Source organism: Mus musculus, chromosome 15 (genome assembly GCF_000001635.26).
Source record: "Mus musculus strain C57BL/6J chromosome 15, GRCm38.p6 C57BL/6J".
Taxonomy (NCBI): Eukaryota; Metazoa; Chordata; class Mammalia; order Rodentia; family Muridae; genus Mus; species Mus musculus.
The window spans coordinates 63,086,540-63,108,346 of NC_000081.6; positions in this window are offsets into that span (position 1 = coordinate 63,086,540).

Sequence of the window (21,807 nt, forward strand, 5' to 3'; positions counted from 1 at the left end):
AATGATACATACTGCGTATTACAATCTTTTAGTTAGTTTGAGGTAAAAAAAATAACCTTGAAGAATCTTGGAAAGTAAAAAATAACTCATTACAGTTTCTCTAACTTTTATAAATAATCTCATTTAATTGTAATTTAATTGTTTCTCTTTTAATTCTTGAGAATTTTATGTAATTCATTTTGATTATATTCTTCTCCCTACCCAGTCTCCTTTTATTTCCATCCCTATTTCATAACCACCCAACATCATCCATTTTTATAAGGTGTACTCTATATACTCTTGTCCAGGAGACTACCAACTGAAGTGTGGTAGGCATACACACCCTGAAAGAAAACTAACTCTCATACTCTCAGCAATTATCAATTACTAAGACCTTCTCATCTAGGAAGAGGTAAGACTTAATGTTCAACTCCCCTACTCTATGATGGGATGCTGGGTGGCTTGAGCTTGCCTAGGATTTACATCACTACCACTTTGTGGGGAAGATAAGACACAGTGATACAAAGCTAAAGGAGAAATAATGGAACAGGGATGATCAAGTGAGGAAGGGATGGGAATGCAGGGTAGTCAAGAGAATAACGGCCTGGATAACCTAACAGTAAAGGCCTTCTGAAAAAGCCATAACTCTATTGCTTCCAAAAAAACAAAGTGTACTCAATAAAACTTTCCGAAGAACTGTGCTCAGTTTTGTTAGTATCTAGGATATTCTTTCCATATTTACTCTTTCTCATTTCATGTAATAGTTTATTAGAATCTATAATTACTATGACAGGAACAGATGGCCTAAACTGGTTTGGAAGCAGACACAATTGACTCTTAAGTACAGAACTCTACCAGAAGGAGCAAATATGCAAGCACAGAGCAGAGGAACACCTGTTGCTCTAGCTGCTAAGATGCTAATGGCATTAGTCAATAATTAAGAGAGACAACAGAGTGTCAATTAAGTTGTCAAGACAGATGCACAGATATTGGATAAAAGAGTCTCTACCACAGTTGTGTATTGTAAAAAAGATACAGTGTGTTTTGTACAGTATGAATACCAAGAAGATATTTTATGGCTGAGGAAGTCCACATTGAAGCAAACTCGCACATTGTTCTTCCTTATATGAATTATTAAATATACAGCATGGAGAACTTGTGACCCAGAGAAGAGAATCAGCTAACCCTCTTTACAAAACATTTATGAGAATACAAATTTGTTTTGAAATTTCTCCCATCCATTTCAGGTATTCTTTGTTTCCTTGACAAATGGTGAGCATAATATAATTTGTTAGCTATTAGTCAGTTGTTTATGAGAAAACAAAATGACATGGAAACCTAGACTAAAAAAAATAAATAAAAATAAAACAAAATTCAAGCAAGTGTTTCAATACCAAATATCAAATTGAAGATCATGTTCTAAGATGAGTGACCAGGTTTATTTTCCTGCATGAATATGTCATGTAGAAGTTTTTCCATGGAGTATGGTTCAGTTCTATGCATATACTGGAGGATTACACCATGATAATGCCATATTATATCATGTTTCTTGCTTTAATAATTTAGCTGCTGGTTGTGAGAAACGTCATACAGCTAGGATCTCAGAAAGGCTTCTAGAGGCTAACCTAACCCCTGGGAGAGGCAACAAGAAAAATAAAACTATAGTCCTGAAACTATAAAGAAATTAATCTGGCCAATAACTTATACAGACTTACAAAAGGTCCCAAGTCTCCAGAGAGAAGCTCCTGGTGGTCTGTTGATTTTAGCTGTACGAGATACTCAACAGATGAAGCAGGGAACAAACTCAGACTCCCAAGAAACAGAAGCTTTTGGCAAATGAATTTATATATTTTTTCAAGCCAATATGTTTGCAGCGACATTATACACAGAAATACTAAAGGGCATACTCATTAATGGGAAAACTTTGATGACTTGAAAAGAATATGGTAGTTGCCATTATTAGAATCATATTTGTGAATATTACCATAAGTAATGTCTAGCCCTAGCAATTCTTAGATTATTTCTTTCAGCAAAGAATTCCAAGAGATCAAATTGATGTGTCGGTGGTTCTGTGGTAATTAGTGAATGAACCAGCTTCAACTAGGAAGACAGGGGCTTCCATTGAGCAGATATATCTGTTGAATGAACATTCTTATGGACTCTGTGAAGCATTTTCAAATGAAACAAAAATAAGGTCTAAGGAATAACATAAAGAAATAACTGCTGCAACAAACTTGTATTTCAAAGAATAGCTTCAAAAAAAAAAAGAAGAACCTTTCAACACAGGAACATTCTTCGATCGATCTCTGAAAAGATTATGGTCCCTACTTTGTCATTTGCTAATAAATTTTAAAATATTATATAGCTATTTATAATAGGGAATATGATGGTCAACCTTCAATTATTAAAAAATAATGCTATTTCTTTCGCATTATTGAAAACATGAACAATTATGCAATAATTTTAAAAATATTTTTTATTATTACGTATTTTCCTCAATTACATTTAGAATGCTATCCCAAATGTCCCCCATGCCCACCCCCCCATTTCTCTACCCACCCATTCCCATTTTTTGGCCCTGGCATTCCCCTGTACTGGGGCATATAAAGTTTGCATGTCCAATGGGCCTCTCTTTCCAGTGATGGCCAACTAGGCCATCTTTTGATACATATGCACCTAGAGTCAAGAGCTCCGGGGTACTGGTTAGTTCATAATGTTGTTCCACCTATAGGGTTGCAGATCCCTTTAGCTCCTTGGATACTTTCTCTAGCTCCTCCATTAGGGGGCCCTGTGCTCCAGCCAATAACTGACTGTGAGCATCCATTTATGTGTTTGCTAGGGCTGGGCCTAATCTCACAAGAGACAGCTATATCAGGGTCCTTTCAGCCAACACTTGCTAGTGTATGCAATGGTGTCATCGTTTGGAGGCTAATTATGGGATGGATCCCTGGATATGGCAGTCTCTTGATGGTCCATCCTTTCGTCTCAGCTCCAAACTTTGTCTCTGTAACTCCTTCCATGGGTGATTGTTTCCAATTCTAAGAAGGGGCAAAGTGTCCACACTTTGGTCTTCGTTCTTCTTCAGTTTCATGTGTTTTGCAAATTGTATCTTATATCTGGGGTATAGTAAGTTTCTGGGCTACTATCCACTTATCAGTGAGTACATATCATTTGAGTTCTTTTATAATTGGGTTACCTCACTCAGGATGATGCCCTCCAGGTCCATCCATTTGCCTAGGAATTTCATAAATTCATTCTTTTTAATAGCTGAGTAGTACTCCATTGTGTAAATGTATCACATTTTTTGTATCCATTCCTCTGTTGAGGGGCATCTGGGTTCTTTCCAGCTTCTGGCTATTATAAATAAGGCTGCTATGAACATAGTGGAGCATGTGTCCTTCTTACCGGTTGGGACATCTTCTGGATATATGCCCAGGAGAGGTATTGCGGGATCCTCTGGTAGTACTATGTTCAATTTTCTGAGGAACCATCAAACTGATTTCCTGAGTGGTTGTACAAGTTTGCAATCCCACCAACAATGGAGGAGTGTTCCTCTTTCTCCACATCCTCGCCAGCATCTGCTGTCACCTCAATTTTTGATCTTAGCCATTCTGACTGGTGTGAGATGGAATCTCAGGGTTGTTTTGATTGGCATTTCCCTGATGATTAAGGATGCTGAGCATTTTTTCACGTGCTTCTCAGCCATTCGGTATTCCTCAGGTGAGAATTCTTGTTTAGCTGAGCCCCATTTTTAATGGGGTTATATGATTTTCTGGAGTCCACCTTCTTGAGTTCTTTATATATATTGGATATTAGTCCCCTATCTGATTTAGGATAGGTAAAGATCCTTTCCCAATCTGTTGGTGGCCTTTTTGTCTTGTTGACAGTGTCTTTTGCCTTGCAGAAGCTTTGCAGTTTCATGAGGTCACATTTGTCAATTCTCAATCTTACAGCACAAGCCATTGCTGTTCTCTTCAGGAATTTTTCCCCTGTGCCCATATATTCGAGGCTTTTCCCCACTTTCTCCTCTATAAGTTTCAGTGTCTCTGGTTTTATGTGAAGTTCCTTGATCCACTTAGATTTGACCTTAGTACAAGGAGATAGGATTGGATCGATTGGCATTCTTCTACATGTTAACAACCAGTTGTGCCAACACCATTTGTTGAAAATGCTGTCTTTCTTCCACTTGATGGTTTTAGCTCCCTTGTCGAAGATCAAGTGACCATAGGTGTGTGGGTTCATTTCTCGGTCTTCCATTCTATTCCACTGGTCTACTTGTCTGCCACTATACCAGTACCATGCAGTTTTTTATCACAATTGCTCTGTAGTAAAGCTTTAGGTCAGGCATGGTGATTCCACCAGAGGTTCTTTTATCCTTGAGAAGAGTTTTTGCTATCCTAGGTTTTTTGTTATTCCAGATGAATGTGCAGATTGCTCTTTCTAATTCGTTGAAGAATTGAGTTGGAATTTTGATGGGGATTGCATTGAATCTGTAGATTGCTTTTGGCAAGATAGCCATTTTTACAATGTTGATCCTGCCAATCCATGAGCATGGGAGATCTTTCCATCTTCTGATATCTTCTTTAATTTCTTTCTTCAGAGACTTGAAGTTCTCATCATACAGATCTTATACTTCCTTAGAGTCAAGCCAAGGTATTTTATATTATTTGTGACTATTGAGAAGGGTGTTGTTTCCCTAATTTCTTTCTCAGCCTGTTTATTCTTTGTATAGAGAAAGGCCATTGACTTGTTTGCGTTAATTTTATATCCAGCTACTTCACCGAAGCTGTTTATCAGGTTTAGGAGTTCTCTGGTGGAATTTTCGGGGTCATATATACTATCATATCATCTGCAAAGAGTGATATTTTGACTTCATCTTTTCCAATTTGTATCCCCTTGATCTCCTTTTGTTGTCGAATTGCTCTGGCTAGGACTTCAAGTACTATGTTGAAGAGGTAAGGAGAAAGTGGGCAGCCTTGTCTAGTCGCTGATTTTAGTGGGATTGCTTCCAGCTTCTCACCATTTACTTTGATGTTGACTACTGGTTTGCTGTAGATTGCTTTTATCATGGTTAGGTATGGGCCTTGAATTCCTGATCTTTCCAAGACTTTTATCATGAATGGGTGTTGGATCTTGTCAAATGCTTTCTCCGCATCTAACGAGATAGATATCATGTGGTTTTTGTCTTTGACTTTGTTTATATAATGGATTATGTTGATGGATTTCCGTATATTAAAACATCCCTGCATCCCTGGAATAAAACTTATTTGGTCCGGATGGATGATTGCTTTAATGTGTTCTTGGATTCGGTTAGCGAGAATTTTATTGAGTATTTTTGCATCGATATTCATAAGGGAAATTTGTCTGAAGTTCTCTTTGTTGGACCATTCTGTGGTTTAGGTATCAGAGTAATTGTGGCTTCATAGAATGAGTTGGGTAGAGTAGCTTCTACTTCTATTTTATGGGATAGTTTGTGCAGAACTGGAATTAGATCTTCTTTGACGGGTCTGATAGAACTCTGCACTAAACCCATCTGGTCCTGGGCTTTTTTTGGATGGGAGACTATTAATGACTGATTCTATTTCTTTAGGGTATATGGGATTGTTTAGATCGTTAACTTGATCCTGATTTAACTTTGGTACCTGGTATCTGTCTAGAAATTTGTCCATTTCGTCCAGGTTTTCCAGTTTTGTTGAGTATAGCCTTTTGTAGAAGGATCTGATGGTGTTTTGGATTTCTTCAGGATCTGTTGTTATGTCTCAGTTTTCATTTCTGATTTTGTTAATTAGGATGCTGTCCCTGTGCCCTCTAGTGTGTCTAGCTAAGGGTTTAATCTATCTTGTTGATTTTCTCAAAGAACCAACTCCTCGTTTGGTTAATTCTTTGAATAGTTCTTGTTTCCACTTGGTTGATTTCGCCCTTGAGTTTGATTATTTCCTGCCGTCTACTCCTCTTGGGTGAATTTTCTTCCTTTTTTTCAAGAGCATTTAGATGTGTTGTCAAGCTGCTAGTGTGTACTCTCTCTAGTTTCTTTTTGGAGGCACTCAGAGCTATGAGTTTTCCTCTTAGAAATGCTTTCATTGTGTCCCATAGGTTTGGGTATGTTGTGGCTTCATTTTCATTAAACTCTAAAAAGTCTTTAATTTCTTTCTTTATTCCTTCCTTGACCAAGATATCATTGAGATAAGTGTTGTTCAGTTTCCACGTGAATGTTGAGTTTCCATTATTTATGTTGTTATTGAAGATCAGCCTTAGTCCATGGTGGTCTGATAGGATGCATGGGACAATTTCAATATATTTGTATCTGTTGAGGCCTGTTTTGTGACCAATTATATGGTCAATTTTGGAGAAGGTCCCGCCCATGAGGTGCTGAGAAGAAGGTATAGCCTTTTGTTTTAGGATAAAATGTTCTGTAGATATCTGTTAGATCCACTTGTTTCATAACTTGTTTGTTTCACTATGTCCCTGTTTAGTTTCTGTTTCCATGATCTGTCCATTGATGAAAGTGGTGTGTTGAAGTCTCCCACTATTATTGTGTGAGGTGCAATACCTGCTTTGAAGTTTACTAAAGTGTCTGTAGTTAATGTGGCTGCCTTTGCATTTGGAGCATAGAAATTCAGAATTGAGAGTTCCTCTTGGAGGTCTTTACCTGTGATGAGTATGAAGTGTCCCTCCTTGTCTTTTTTGATAACTTTGGGTTGGAAGTTGATTTTATTCGATATTAGAATGGCTACTCCAGCTTGTTTCTTCAGACCATTTGCTTGGAAAATTGTTTTCCAGCCTTTTACTCTGAGGTAGTGTTTGTCTTTTTCCCTGAGATGGGTTTCCTGTAAGCAGCAGAATGTTGGGTCCTGTTTGTGTAGCCTGTCTGTTAGTCTATGTCTTTTTATTGGGGGAATTGAGACCATTGATATTAAGAGATATTAAGGAAAAGTAATTGTTGCTCCCTTTTATTTTTGTTGTTAGAGTTGGCATTCTGTTCTTGTGGCTGTCTTCTTTTTGGTTTGTTGAGGGATTACTTTCTTGCTTTTTCTAGGTGGTGATTTCCATCCTTGTATTGTTTTTTTTTTTTTTTTTCTGTTATTATCCTTTGAAGGGCTGGATTTGTGGAAAGATAATGTGTGAATTTGGGTTTGTCGTGGAATACTTTGGTTTCTCCATCTATGGTAATTGAGAGTTTGGCCGAGTATTGTAGCCTGGGCTGGCATTTGTGTTTTCTTAGTGTCTGTATAACATCTGTCCAGGCTCTTCTGGCTTTCATAGTCTCTGGTGAAAAGTCTGGTGTAATTCTGATAGGCCTGCTTTTATATGTTACTTGACATTTCTCCCTTACTGCTTTTAATATTCTATCTTTATTTAGTGCATTTTTTGTTCTGATTATTATGTGTTGGGAGGAATTTCTTTTCTGGTCCAGTCTATTTGGAGTTCAGTAGGCTTCTTGTATGATCATGGGCATGTCTTATTTTAGGTTTGGGAAGTTTTCTTCTATAATTTTGTTGAAGATATTTGCTGGCCCATTACATTGAAAATCTTCATTCTCATCCACTCCTATTATCTGTAGGTTTAGTCTTCTCATTGTGTCCTGGATTTCCTGGATGTTTTGAGTTAGGATCCTTTAATGTTTTGTATTTTCTTTGATTGTTGTGTCGATGTTCTCTATGGAGTCTTCTGAACCTAAGATTCTCTCTTCCATCCCTTGTATTCTGTTGCTGATGCTCACAACTATGGTTCCAGATTTCTTTCCTAGGGTTTCCATCTCCAGCGTTGCCTTACTTTGGGTTTTCTTTATTGTGTCTACCTCCCTCTTTAGGTCTAGTATGGTTTTGTTCATTTCCATCACCTGTTTGGATGTGTTTTGTTTTTCTTTAAGGACTTCTACCTGTTTGGTTGTGTTTTCCTGTTTTTCTTTAAGGACTTGTAACTCTTTAGCAGTGTTCTCCTGTATTTCTTTAAGTGAGTTATTAAAGTCCTTCTTGATGTCCTCTACCATCATCATGAGATATGCTTTTAAATCCGGGTCTAGCTTTTCGGTTGTGTTGGGGTGCCCAGGATTAGGTGGGGTGGGAGTGCTGCGTTATGATGATGGTGAGTAGTCTTGATTTCTGTTAGTAGGATTCTATGTTAGCCTTTTGCCATCTGGTATTCTCTGGAGCTAGTTGTTATATTTGTCTATGGTTAGAGCTTGTTCCTCAGGTGATTATGTTAGTCTCTATCAGCAGACCTGGGAGACTAGCTCTATCCTTAGTTTCAGTGGTCAGAGTACTCTCTGCAGGCAAGCTTTCCTCTTGCAGGGAAGGTGCCCAGATATCTGGTGTTCGAACCTGCCCCTGGCAGAAGTTGTGTTCCACTCACCAGAGGTCTTAAGATCCCGTGGAGGGTCCTGTGAGGACCTTGGGGGTGTCCAGAAACTCCGTGCACAAGGAAGTCTGCTGCTGGAGTGAACTGGTAGGAACTTGTGCCCCTGATCAGGCCAGGTTATCTGCTTCCTTAAATTAATGCAGTCTCGGGTCTTTCGTGATTGGATTTGAGCAGACGCTGTGTTCCACTCACCAGAGGTTTTAGGATCCCGTGGGGAAACCTGTGCGGTTCCTTGCGGGTATCTGGATACTCTGCGGGCAAGGCACTCTTGTGCTGGAGTGGACCGGAAGGGACTTGTGCCCCTGCCTAGGCCGGGTTATCTGCTTCCCTAGTTAATGCAGTCTCAGGTCCCACGTGACTGGATTGGAGCAGACACTGTGTTCCACTCACCAGAGGTCTTAGGGTCCTGTGGAGAATCCTGTGTGGTTCCTTGCAGGTGTCCGGAGACTCTATGGGCAAGACACCCCAGTGCTGCAGTGGACCAGAAGGGACTTGTGTCCCTGCTCAGGCCGGGTTATCTGCTTCCCTAGTTAATGCAGTCTCAGGTCCCACGTGATTGGATTTGAGCAGACACTGTGTTCCACTCACCAGAGATCTTAGGATCCCGTGGGGAAGCCTGTGTGGTTCCTTTCGGGTGTCTGGAGACTCCGCGGGCAAGGCACCTTGGTGCTGGAGTGGGCCAGAAGGGACTTGTCTTATTTACATTTCCAATGCTATCCCAAAAGTCCCCCACGTGCTCCCCCACCCACTCCCACTTCTTGGCCCTGGTGTTCCCCTGTACTGAGGCAGATAAAGTTTGCATGACCAATGGGCCTCTCTTTTCACTGATGGCTGACTAGGCCATCTTCTGATACATATGCAGCTAGAGACACGAGCTCCAAGGGGTACTGGTTAGTTCATATTGTTGTTCCACCTATAGGATTGCAGATCCCTTTAGCTCCTTGGGTACTTTCTCTAGCTCCTCCATTGGGGGCCCAGTGATCCATCCAGTAGCTGACTGTGAGCATCCACTTCTGTGTTTGCTAGGCCCCGGCATAGTCTCACAAGAGACAGCTATATCTGGGTCCTTTCAGCAAAATCTTGCTAGTGTATGCAATGGTGTCAGCGTTTGGAAGCTGATTATGGGATGGATCCCTGGATATGGCGGTTTCTGGATGCTGCATCGTTTCGTCTCAGCTCCAAAGTTTGTCTCTGTAACTCCTTCCATGGGTGTTTTGTTCCCAATTCTAAGAAGGGGAAAAGTGTCCACACTTTGGTGAGTTTCCTGTGTTTTGCAAGTTGTATCTTACACCTTGAGTATTCTAAGTTTCTGGACTAATAGCGACTTATCAGTGAGTACATATTGTGCGAGTTCCTTTGTGATTGGGTTACCTCACTCAGGATGATGCCCTTCAGGTCCATCCATTTGCTTCTGCAAGGCAAAAGACACCGTCAATAAGATAAAAAAGCCACCAACAGGTTGGCAAAGAATCTTTACCTATCATAAATCAGGTAGGGGACTAATATCCAACATATATAAAGAACTCAAGAAGGTGGACTCCAAAAAATCAAATAACTCCATTAAAAATGGGGCTCAGAGCTAAACAAAGAATTCTCACCTGAGGAATACCGAATAGCTGAGAAGTACCTGAAAAAATGTTCAACATCCTTAATCATCAGCGAAATGCAAATCAAAACAACCCTGAGATTCCACCTCACACCAGTCAGAATGGCTAAGTTCAAAAATTGAGGTGACAGCAGATGCTGGCAAGGATGTGGAGAAAGAGGAACCTTCTCCATTGTTGGTGAGATTGCAAGCTGGTACAACCACTCTGGAAATCAGTCTGGCAGTTCCTCAGAAAATTGGACATAGTACTACCAGAGGATCCCACAATACTTCTCCGGGGCATATATCCAGAAGATGTTCCAACTGGTAAGAAGGACACATGCTCCACTATGCTCATAGCAGCCTTATTTAGAATAGCCAGAAGCTGGAAAGAACCCAGATGCCCCTCAACAGAGGAATAGATACAGAAAATGTGGTACATTTACACAATGTTGTGCTACTCAGCTATTAAAAAACTGAATTTATGAAATTCCTAGGCAAATGGATGGACCTGGAGGGCATCATCCTGAGTGAGGTAACCCAATCACAAAGGAACTCCCACTATTATTGTATGTGGTGCAATGTGTATTTTGAGCTTTACTAAAGCTTCTGTAATAAATGTGGATTTCCTTGCATTTGGTGCATAGTTGTCAGAATTGAGAGTTCATTTTGGTAAATTTTACCTTTGACGAGTATGAAGTGTCTCTCCTTATCTTTTTTGATAATTTTAGATTGAAAGTCGATTTTATTTGATATTAGAATTGCTACTCCAGCTTGTTTCTTGGGATCAGTTGCTTGGAAATTGTTTTCCAGCCTTTTACTCTGAAGTAATACCTGTGTGTGTGAGTAACTAAGGTGGTTTTCCTGTATGCAACAAAATGCTGGGTCCTGTTAGTCTATGTCTTTTTATTGGGGAATTGAGCCCATTCATATTAAGAGATATTAAGGAAAAGTCATTGTTACTTCCTGTTATTTTTGTTGTTAGACTTGGAATTCTGTTCATGTAGCTATATTCTTTTGGGTTTGATGAAAGATTACTCTATTGCTTTTTCTAGATTGTAGTTTCCCTCCTTGTGTTGGAGTTTTCCCTTTATTATTCTTTGAAGGGCCGGATTTGCGGAAAGATATTGTGTTCATTTGGTTTTGTCACAGAATACGTTGGTTTCACCATCTATGGTAATTGAGAGTTTTGCTGGGTGTAGGAGCCTGGTCTTGTATTTGTATTCTCTTAGGGTCTGTACAACATCTGCCCACGATCTTCTGGCTTTCATAGTCTCTGAAGAGAAGTCAGGTGTAATTCTGATAGGTCTGCCCTTATATTTTACTTGACCATTTTCTCTTACAGCTTTTAATATTCTTTTTTTGTTTTGTGCATTTGCTGTTTTGATTATTATGTGATTGGAGGAATTTCTTTTCTGCTCCACACTATTTGGAGTTCTGTAGGCTTCTTATTCTTTCATGGGCATCTCTTTCTTTAGGTTAGGGAAGTTTTCTTCTTGTATGTGCTTCTTTTCTTATGCTTGCCTCCTGCCATCTGATTATCTCAAGTTCTCCCTGCCTTCAATATATCTGATTGGAGCCTGTCCTGGTTGAGTCAGAACTCCTCAGAGTCCTGCTTTCTCTGTGATCCTATGATTCCAGGATCCTGTGATCCTGAGATTCTGGGTGTGTCAGAGTTCTTGGCAGTCAAGCACTTGAGATAATCAGATGGTGGGAGGAAAGCATAAGAAGAGAAGCAACAGAAACCAAGGTTACTTATGATCATCAGAACCCAACTCTCCCACCATAGCAAGTCCTGGATACACCATCACACCAGAAGAACAATATATGGATCCAAAGTCACTTTTCATGGTGATGATGGAGGTATAAGAAGGACATAAATAACTCCCTTAAAGAAATACAGGAGAAAACAGGTAGACAGGTAGAAGCCCTTAAAGAGGAAACACAAAAATCCCTTAAAGAATTATAGGAAAACACATACAAACAGGTGAAATAATTGAACAAACTATCCAGGATCTAAAAATGGAAGTAGAAACAATAAAGAAATCACAAAGGGAGACAAATCTGGAGATAGAAAATCTAGGAAAGAAGTCAGGAGCCATAGATGCAAGCATCACCAACAGAATACAATAGATAGGAGAGAGAATTAAAAAGACATTTGATAGGTTATTGAAAGGTTAAGAATCTTATGAATAATTCAAGTGAAAGCCTTCTACCATTGGTAGCATCTACCTCTCACACTGAAAACTAAACTCCAGGATTCATTCATGAAACAAAAACTTTGTTAGATACATGTGTAATACAACCAGTCCTGATTAGTAAATGAATGCTACCCTTGAGTACTAGGATTTAATAATAATTTCTAAAATTATAGTAGTACTGACTCTGAAGGTTTGGGGGCTTTAAATGTCCTTAAAGTTTTTTGATGAGTTAAGTGTAAATGAATAGAAACCATATGTACAAAGTCTCTTGAAGTACATGTGGGTTTAAAAATTGAGGGAAAAAAGACTTGGCAAATATTAGCTTTGTGACCTGCCAAACCCAAAGCATTTGAAAACACAGCTAAAGACTTTGAGAGAATCCAAAATCTGGTAAGGTTCATCTGTCCTTCAAAGAACACATAACACTAAAATGACTTTTTAAATGTTTAAGCATGGATGTTCTTCTAAAACACAGAATGCTTATGCATAATTTGCTATTTTATGCATGCGCAGTCACATACAAATACATACACAGGTACACAAACAAATACATTTTGACTTAAGTTAAAGTCAGGCTTCAGTAAATATCAACCACAAATGGCCCCTTTTAACATTAGCAATATAAGCTAAAAACATGCACAGATCCTCAGACACCCACCACACACATCATGGCTTTAGAATGGAAGGGATATTCAGTAGTGACAAATCTTATTAGTTACTATTTATAAATCCTTCAGTAATATGCCATTATCCATCTACATCACATTAAACCTGGGTGTTCTGAGCTTTTGAGGTCTTTTGAAGCAATTCTTATTTGAAGGCTTTTAATTATTTCTTAGATGTATATATAATATGACAAGACCAGGCTAATTCCTACCATACTACCTACAAGAAGACATCATTTCTACCTTTCTTACTTGTATAGTTACTTTCTTTCTCATCCTTTGTGCCTAGATGCCCATTCATCAATACCTGTAAAGGTTCCGTTCATGATAGGCTACCATCAAATACAAAATTATGGTCTCACTCAATCTCCTAAAATATCAATTGTTGTACATGGCTTTGTGCTGTTTGTGTTTTTATGTTAATTTTACTCTTCTGGGAGGGGTTGTCTGTAATGAGGAATGAGTCATGTACTTCGGTGGCTCCTTGTGAATCAATGTGGTAATGAATAAAGGAGCCAATCACTGGGAGAGTAGGCAGGACTTCTGAATTTGACAGAAGCAGGAGAGAGTTAGGTCTTTTTGCAATGGGGACAGCATATTGGTAAGATGTTGCTCTAGAGTTTCTTGGAATCACGGGAGATCCGCAAAGAATCTCTACCGGAGGAATCAGATTTTAATAAGGCTTACAAGATTAGGTTTTAGTTGTTGTACCCAGAGACTGAGTTTCCATTGTTTCTCAATTAAGTTTGTGTTGTGTTTTCCTTCAGACAGCAGCTAGTCTGGGTGCAGGAGCGAAAGGTATGGTGGCAAAGTGTGGGTTTGCCAGATGTGCACCACAAGGGCCATGGGGGATTTGAAGCATGGTTTTGGCGTGGTAAAGACCCACCAGTGGGAACCTATTGAGCTGGGTGGAAAGACTGTGGAGTTCTGAGTCAGTCTTCATGAGATAAAAACAGGTTGGCCATTGCCTGCCAGTGCATGGCCAGGCGCCAGGGCAGAGAGTTGGAGGCACAAGCACTGGAATGAGCCAGGTCATTTTTATTATTTCCTGAAACAATCAACCACACTGAACACCTCTAGAAAATCATTTGAAGTCTCCTTGGAAACAGAAACCACATCTAATTTTATTCACCTCTGTTACCTGGGTTTGGTGTTTACAATTAATAACACAGCTAATATAAGATAAATACTTTTGATGTAAATAATAAATAGCCTTATTTAACATACTGGCTTCTCTGATCTTGGAATACAGTGAGAATTAAGTGGCACTGACCCAGCAGGAGACTAACATCATGATCACGAGGAGCAAATTGAGGGAACAGGAAACAGTAACACAGAAAGCAGTAGGATATACATGCAGTTCTTTTAGAAGTCCATAATCCAATATAAGTGTTAATTTTTGCATGTGTGTGCTCCATATACTGAAGGTATACCATTTATTGTCCAGTTAAGGTAGTTTTGGAAAAATAAAACAAACCAAACAAACAAATCAACAAAAAAACTCAAAGAGAATCATGTTAACTACATGTTAAATAAAAAGATTCATGCTGGTCTAACCCATCAGGTTACTACAAACATGCTGTAGGAAGACGTATAATCATTAATTTTAACATGCAGAAATAATGGTAGATTATGAAATATAATGGGCCTTTTTCTGCTCTGGCTATATTTACTCATGTAATAAAAGAGTAACATGTTATTAGTTAGCATCTCATAGCTGCTGCATAGTAAAAACCATAATGATCAGTCAATTACCATTGCTGTCTTTCTGTTCTCTAACCTGCTGCAGTCTAGCTTCCTAGGCAAGGACATCATAATTGAGATAGTTTCTTTCAATTTTGTTTCTTCTTTCTGGAGACACAAGTTTCTGATTTGCAGATATTAAAGAAAGACTAAGAGAAACAGACCAAGCAGAAGAATTAACACTTGAATACGAGAATGAACTCCAATCACTCTCTGGTTGATGTTTACAGCTGGTCCTTACCCTAAAGGGAAGTCGTATTATCATTGGGACATTCTTTCCATCAGTGATATTCTCTATTTGAAGGGCCTTTAATGACAAAGAAATCTTTAAATTTACAGGTCATATAATTATGTTTTAGACTAAGTTTTTTTTTTTTTGTAAACTACCTCTATCATTCTTTCATAGACAATAGAAATAGAGCTGGGAAGAGAAATAGAGCTAGGAAGATTTATAATACTCAATAGTTCTAGTCTCCTAATATAACTAGGTTTCAGACAGGCTAATAGCATTTGTGACCTTGGACAAGTTCTTAAATCTCTCAGAGTCTAGACTAATTTATTATTAAAAGTAGTATTAGTGGTTGCTTTGTCAATAGGATGGCTGTAAAGATTAAATTAATGTATATTAGACACACAGTAAGCATTCAAAGTCATCTATCCTCAAGTATTTTTTATTTACTATCTCAAATTGGAGTATTTGGTTTGCATCTATAAACAGAAGGCATGCTTATGAGAAGAGCTCTGTTCTTGTGATGGCAAAAAAATGATCAGTATTGTAAACTTAGACCACTTTGCTCACTCAAAACAAATTATAGCCTGTGTTGCCCTGTCATCTCTTTCAACCAATAGTTCTCAGGGCGACTTCATGTGGAGAAATACAAGAAAAACACTTTTATCACAGGAATATGTTTAAAACATCTATAAATATCACAGTTATTACCATCACACAAGGATATACCAAGTGAGTAGGGATTTTTTTTTAACCAAATATAGGAAGTATCATGAAGCCACATGGTAAAAATATTTTATGTATGATTTTGTTAGAAAAGGAAGGTAGAGAATAAGAAGCAATAATATAGTCTATTATGTGCTGAACATGTTGTTTAAATAGTAAGGGTTTCTACTCTTCTTTCTTCTTCTAATTATATAATAGTACCATGTTTTATTGAAAGAAATAGCTGAGATTAAGTATACTTTCCATATTCAGTTTGTAGCTTTATGAGAACCCACAATCTCAAGAGGGGTACCCTTAAATTTTGCATAGGGATTTTATGAATTGTCTTCTATGAATATGTCTTAGCTGTGGGAAAAGGCAAAAGGCATGAATCAAACTCAGAATGGGTGAATAATCTAGAATATTATTATAAGTAAAATGTATCAAAAGATGGCCTAGTTGGCCATCACTGGAAAGAGAGGCCCATTGGACACGCAAACTGTATATGCCCCAGTACAGGGGAACGCCAGGGCCAAAAAAATGGGAATGGGTGGGTAGGGAAGTGGGGGGGAGGGTATGGGGGACTTTTGGGATAGCATTGGAAATGTAATTGAGGAAAATATGTAATAAAAATATTTAAAAAAAACAATTGGACAATGGAACACAAAGATATATAGAAATAGAAAGGAATTAAAGATAAGAAATCAGAATTAGAGCCGGGCGGTTGTAGCACACACCTTTAATCCCAGCACTTGGGAGGCAGAGGCAGGCAGATTTTTGAGTTCGAGGCCAGCCTGGTCTACAGAGTGAGTTCCAGGACAGCCAGGGCTATACAGAGAAACCCTGTCTCAAAAAACAAAAACAAAAACAAAAACAAAAACAAAAACAAAACAAAAACAAAACAAACAAAAAAAGAAATCAGAATTAGAAAAGCTGGGGTAAAAATGAACCAGTAATAGATATTCAGGGACCAATGGTATAGGATACTTCAAATTCATAAAAGTCACCAACATGGACAGAATCAAGTATACAAACAAAAATACCCATATTCACATATTCACTATTCACTGATTACTTACTCTATCTCTTTCTGGAGTAGGAAACATGCATGCACACCACTAAAATATACCCACATACAAATAAATAATACCTTTGATAAAATATGATTTTCCTCCCAGTTTCAGCCTTGCAAACATGTGATAGATACATAAATATAAATATAATTATTTCTGTTTTCAGGAAGTTTTTGAAAGCAGTGTCTAATGACTAGAGGATTATCCTTTGCACTTGTTTGTCATTAGTCATGATGACTTCCTATGTAGACTCACTCACAAGTAACCTGTCATTATTTTTCACAAGCCCAAAAGTTAGTAAAATGAGCTGGTGGGGCTTTGTAATTTCATGAAAAATGAAAAGGATAGAGAAAGAGAAACAATTTACTATGATTAGGCCATGTCATGCAGTTTTTGTATAGCAACAAATTGAACCTACTCTCTATGACCCTACCATCATCTGAGATTATGGCTCAAACCAGAAGATGGTAGGCAAGTCATGTTCTAAGAATGTATAGTCTTCACTACACTAAACTGAAAAATCTATTAAATCGATTAAATGCACCAGAATTTAAAGAATTTGTCAGTTTGATCCCTCATACTGAGATATATCAAACATAGTTCAACAGGCTCAACATCCCTTCAAAATCAGAAATATAAAGATTCTTTTCATCTCATGCTCATTGAAAGTTAGAATATACCATGATAAAAAGCTAAAGACAGTTTCTTACTGTTTCCTCCCAAAGTACCTCTTGGGCTTTGTGTATCATCAATAATTGTTACTGATTGTCATCTGGAAGATTCCCCTTAGGGCTTTCGTTAGTCATGGGCATCTCACAAAGAATTACTCATCCCATTGATCACTATTTGCTCTGCTCCCTGCTCCATCGAAATGTTTTACTGAAATTTAAGAAGGAAATAAAAGGGGGGGGTTTCTCTTAATTCCAATAACCCCTTAAGAAGAATATGAGTTCTATACATTATCTGGATACTTAATTTATCTTTGAGAACATGGACTATGTGCTCATATTTTCTTGGAAAGCATACTAGTAGTCTAGTGAAGTAAGAGATTTTTAAAAGATCATTTCTTCTGGTACTAAATGGGACTCCAGAGAACAAAAATAGCTTCCAAGGAACTCATTTCATGGTACTTAGATATTGAGGGAATTGGGTTCATAATTAATTCTTTCCAGCCCTGAGAGATTTCTACAAAATTATCTTCCTCAAAAGTGAATTCCTTTTTCCCTCAGTGGTAAATTCTATGTTGAAGATTCTAGAGACAATTTACTATAGGGCAAAGGTTTTATGTGCATTTAATGCCAAATAGACTGGTATGAAAGATTCTATTCTATAACCCTGTATAGCACACTTTTAAATGTGAGGTCATTAATGTTATAAATTTGTAAACAAAACAATGATAATATGAGCCCATAATCTATTGGGGTATTAAGGTAGATCAGATATATAAACCAGCTTGCTTTGTAAATAAAATGAAGGGTTTTAACAGAGAAAAATTGAATGATGATGGTGGTCAAGGAAAGGTGGAAATCAGATTCTTTTTGTGTGTGACTTTGCAATGCTTTCCTAGATCGAGTCTCGACATCAAAGGTTATTTGCAGTGTGATTTGGAGATATCCTCTAAATTTAACAAAGTGTCTCCTCTTCTTTAGGTATACGAGCATGTTGATGGTCCAATAAGTTCTTGGTGGGGTGGGTGACACTTGAGGGAATAAATTTACAGGTTTCAATATGGAAAGTTTCTAGAATACAGGTTGTTCAAACAGGGGAAGAGTGGCTCTGGAGAGAACACTGAGGTCACTCTGTTAGATATGATTCGGCTCCATTATTTAATTCAGGTACTTAAATTCTTTGGGTAAAAAATAATTTGCTTTCATACATTATTTTAGGAGTATCCTTCCAAATATAGATAGTTCTTATTCATGATTAAACCTTTTCAATCTTTTCCTTGAAGGATTCTTCTGGGAATCTCTAATACCATATTAATTTCTCTTCCACTATGGAACACAAGACAGATATTCATAGCTCTACTGATCCATGTACATCATTTTATTCTGATTTCCTGGCATCTCACAGTTACTTTTACTCTCTAAATATGTCACTGATATTTATAGACAAAACATGCTCAGTTACAATTAGAATATACTCAAATGAAACTAAAATAGAAAAAGGCCATTTATTTTACATTTTATGTATAATTTTGCAGTAGATAAACAAAAAATAAGCAAAAAAATTCTGGCTTTACCAAATGGCAAGGAGTGAGGATTGTTTTCTTAACTATCTGAAATCAAGGGTTAAGCACTAAAAATATAATTCTGGCAGGTAAGACCCATATTTGTAAGGCTTTATGAGAAGAAGTAACTTCGCCATTGGGATATATGAATCTCCATCAATGCAATCTCTTTAGCTAAGAGATCACCATCACATCTCAAAATTCCCCCAAAACTGTGATAAGAAACTGTAAACCAATCTCAGTTCTAGACTGTCTTTCAACATTTACATGATCTAAATAATGCTAATACCTTTTCCTTTAGAAAACTCACATGCTAAATTGTTTTGTAAAATCATCATTATATCTACCCACTCTTGGGTCGTTTGGCATAACTTTGCTTCAGCTGAATGAAATTTTCAAAGTCTGGCCTTGGTTACCCAAGGCCAGCCTTTCATTTCAACCTTTCAATTCTGTATGAGAATGAAGAATTTTGAAATAATCATATTAGGGAAAAAGAATAGATTGTGTGGTTTCAATTATAATTTCTCAACACATTCCAAGTTTAAATAAAGCTGCCTTTGGTCTCAATGTGGTTCTCTTTGTGCTACAGCAGGAAATAGGAAGAGACACATTTTGGAGCTAAACATGGTAGATACAAAGACCACAACACTTCAGAGACATCCTCCTGCAGGGGGTTTGCTCTTCAGATCAACTGACAGGAGCTCAAGCAGTAATCTTCCCAAGGTTAAATACTTTATTAAATACAGGCATATAACTAGAACTATTATGTGATTATTTTACTTTAAGAAGGCAACTACAGTTAAGAGTAGAAACCCACAGTTTTCCCCTAGGTGAAACATCTTAATTTAAATGCAGACTATGTCAGAATAGAATATTATACAAACCAGCTAACTCAGCATCTAATCTAAAGAATGTAGCTTTGGTATACATTTCAAGGATCATAGTAAATATTCCATAAAGATTTGTAAAAACCTAAATGGCATTACAACAGTAGTTTTGCAAAAAGGCAAATTTTGAAACATCTTTTCTTTGTGGGATGGAGAGGGAGGGAGGGAGGGAGGGAGGGAGGGAAGGAGGGAGGGAGGGAGGGAGAGAGGGAGAGAGAGAGAGAGAAAATATGAATGAATGAGGATGATGTGTGGTATCTACATCACCAGACAAAATTATACTTCTTCCTACCATAACTGATATGAACTAGTGAGACTCACAACCATGACTGGAGCTCAGTGGAATTATAGTCCAGATCTTCCTTCTTAGGAAACAAACTTTAAAGTCCTCCCAAGCGTAAAGTCAGTCTATACCCACACGTGTTCCGTGGAGTTGTGAAGTCATCTACTTGCCAGCCAGATTAGTGCTGAACAATGAGACCTGTTATTTGTAAGATGTTCCAAGGCCCAGTGACAAGCTGTTCCTTGTCTGTCTAGGAGACTCCTAGAAATGCTCGTTTAATAAAGTAAGTGCAGAAATCTGTGGATGATTTTTATTGATTTAGTGCAGGGTTGTGTGGCTTGGGGCAGATCATGAAACACTGCCTCTACTCTTGGATGCTTTTCCTAACCTCATTGCCCTTGAGCCAAGCAGAATTGCCTTCTTGGCTGCTGGCTGCAGTAACGGGAGAAATCAGCTCACTTAACCATTTCATAAGAAAAAAAAAATCTGCTTCTGGTTTTTGATATTCTGTTTTGAGAATTCAAGGCCAATTTTGATTCTCTGCTAGCAATGCAGATTACTGTTTGATATGATGATAACCCACGGCGCAACCTGGAATCACTTGTAAGAATAAGAAGCATAACTTGTTTTGAGGCAAGAGGGTGGTAGGCATGTTAAGGCCTGGAATTTCTTGCTCAAAGTTTTGGAGTGCAATTTAATGCCTGTGTCTACCTGTATGATCATTCTGCAAAGCCCTCAGCCTCCTGCATCTTCTCACTTATACCCATAGCCATATGTGTACATGCTTCACTGGCTAATATTTAAGTTCTGTCAGCATAGATTAATGTTGCATGTTTCTGAACTGTTTATAAGTAGACATGTATAGAAAGTACTCTTTGTGGCTGGTTCACTGTTTTGTCTGAGAAAGTAAGCCATGACATTTTTGCGTATAACACTACTTGATTTATTCATATAGATCTCTAATGTATCACTAAGTAAATAGAATACAACAGAGTTACTCTTTACCTCTTTGTTTAGACTATTTCCTTATAAGAACTGTTGGTTTTGATCATGTATTTTGGGTTCTTATGGGAATAGTCCTAGGGATGAAGTTGATGATTCCTAGGTTAGGCATATGTGTTGCTTTAGGAGAGATTGTTACTGGGGTATTTCAAAGTAGTTGTCTCCCTTTACACATTCATACACTTAGGGGTTTTATCTTCAACCATCTTTGATTCAAACAGTCTATGCAATTAGTCTATGACTTATTTCAATACTATTCCAAATCTACAAGAAAATGTAGCAATGTGTTTAACAGTCTACACTTTAAGCCCAGCTGCTGAAGTTGTAATTCCAGGTCTAAGACTTACCACCCATGTAAGTTTGATTAAGATTCCCAGTCTCTCTATGCCACAGCATTCTTAACTACAATATACAATTTACAGACATGCTTACCCACAGAGTGGTTTGACAAAGTGAATGAGTATTGTTCAGTTGCTAGAAAAACACATTACACACATTAAAATTGTGTTTGAAAAGTTGCTTTTGAAAGTTATTATATTTGTTTATTTTGTGTATTTGTCTGTATATGCATATTCATGAGCATGCCACTTGTGCCTTTGAAGGTCGCAGAACAACTTGTGGGAGCCAGGTCTCTCCTTTTACCATGTGGTCCTGGGAATTGAACTCAGGTAGTCAGGCTTGGCAGCAAGTTCCTTTACCCGCTGAGCAACCTGGCCAACTCTCAAATTTTTTTACAGGTTTCAAAAAGTCATAATACATTTCATGTCAGTTAATTATACACAAGAAAACAAGAGAAGAACAAAAGAACCACTGAGGGTGTTCATTGTTCCCCAGAAAAGTATTCAGAACACACTAATTTATACAATG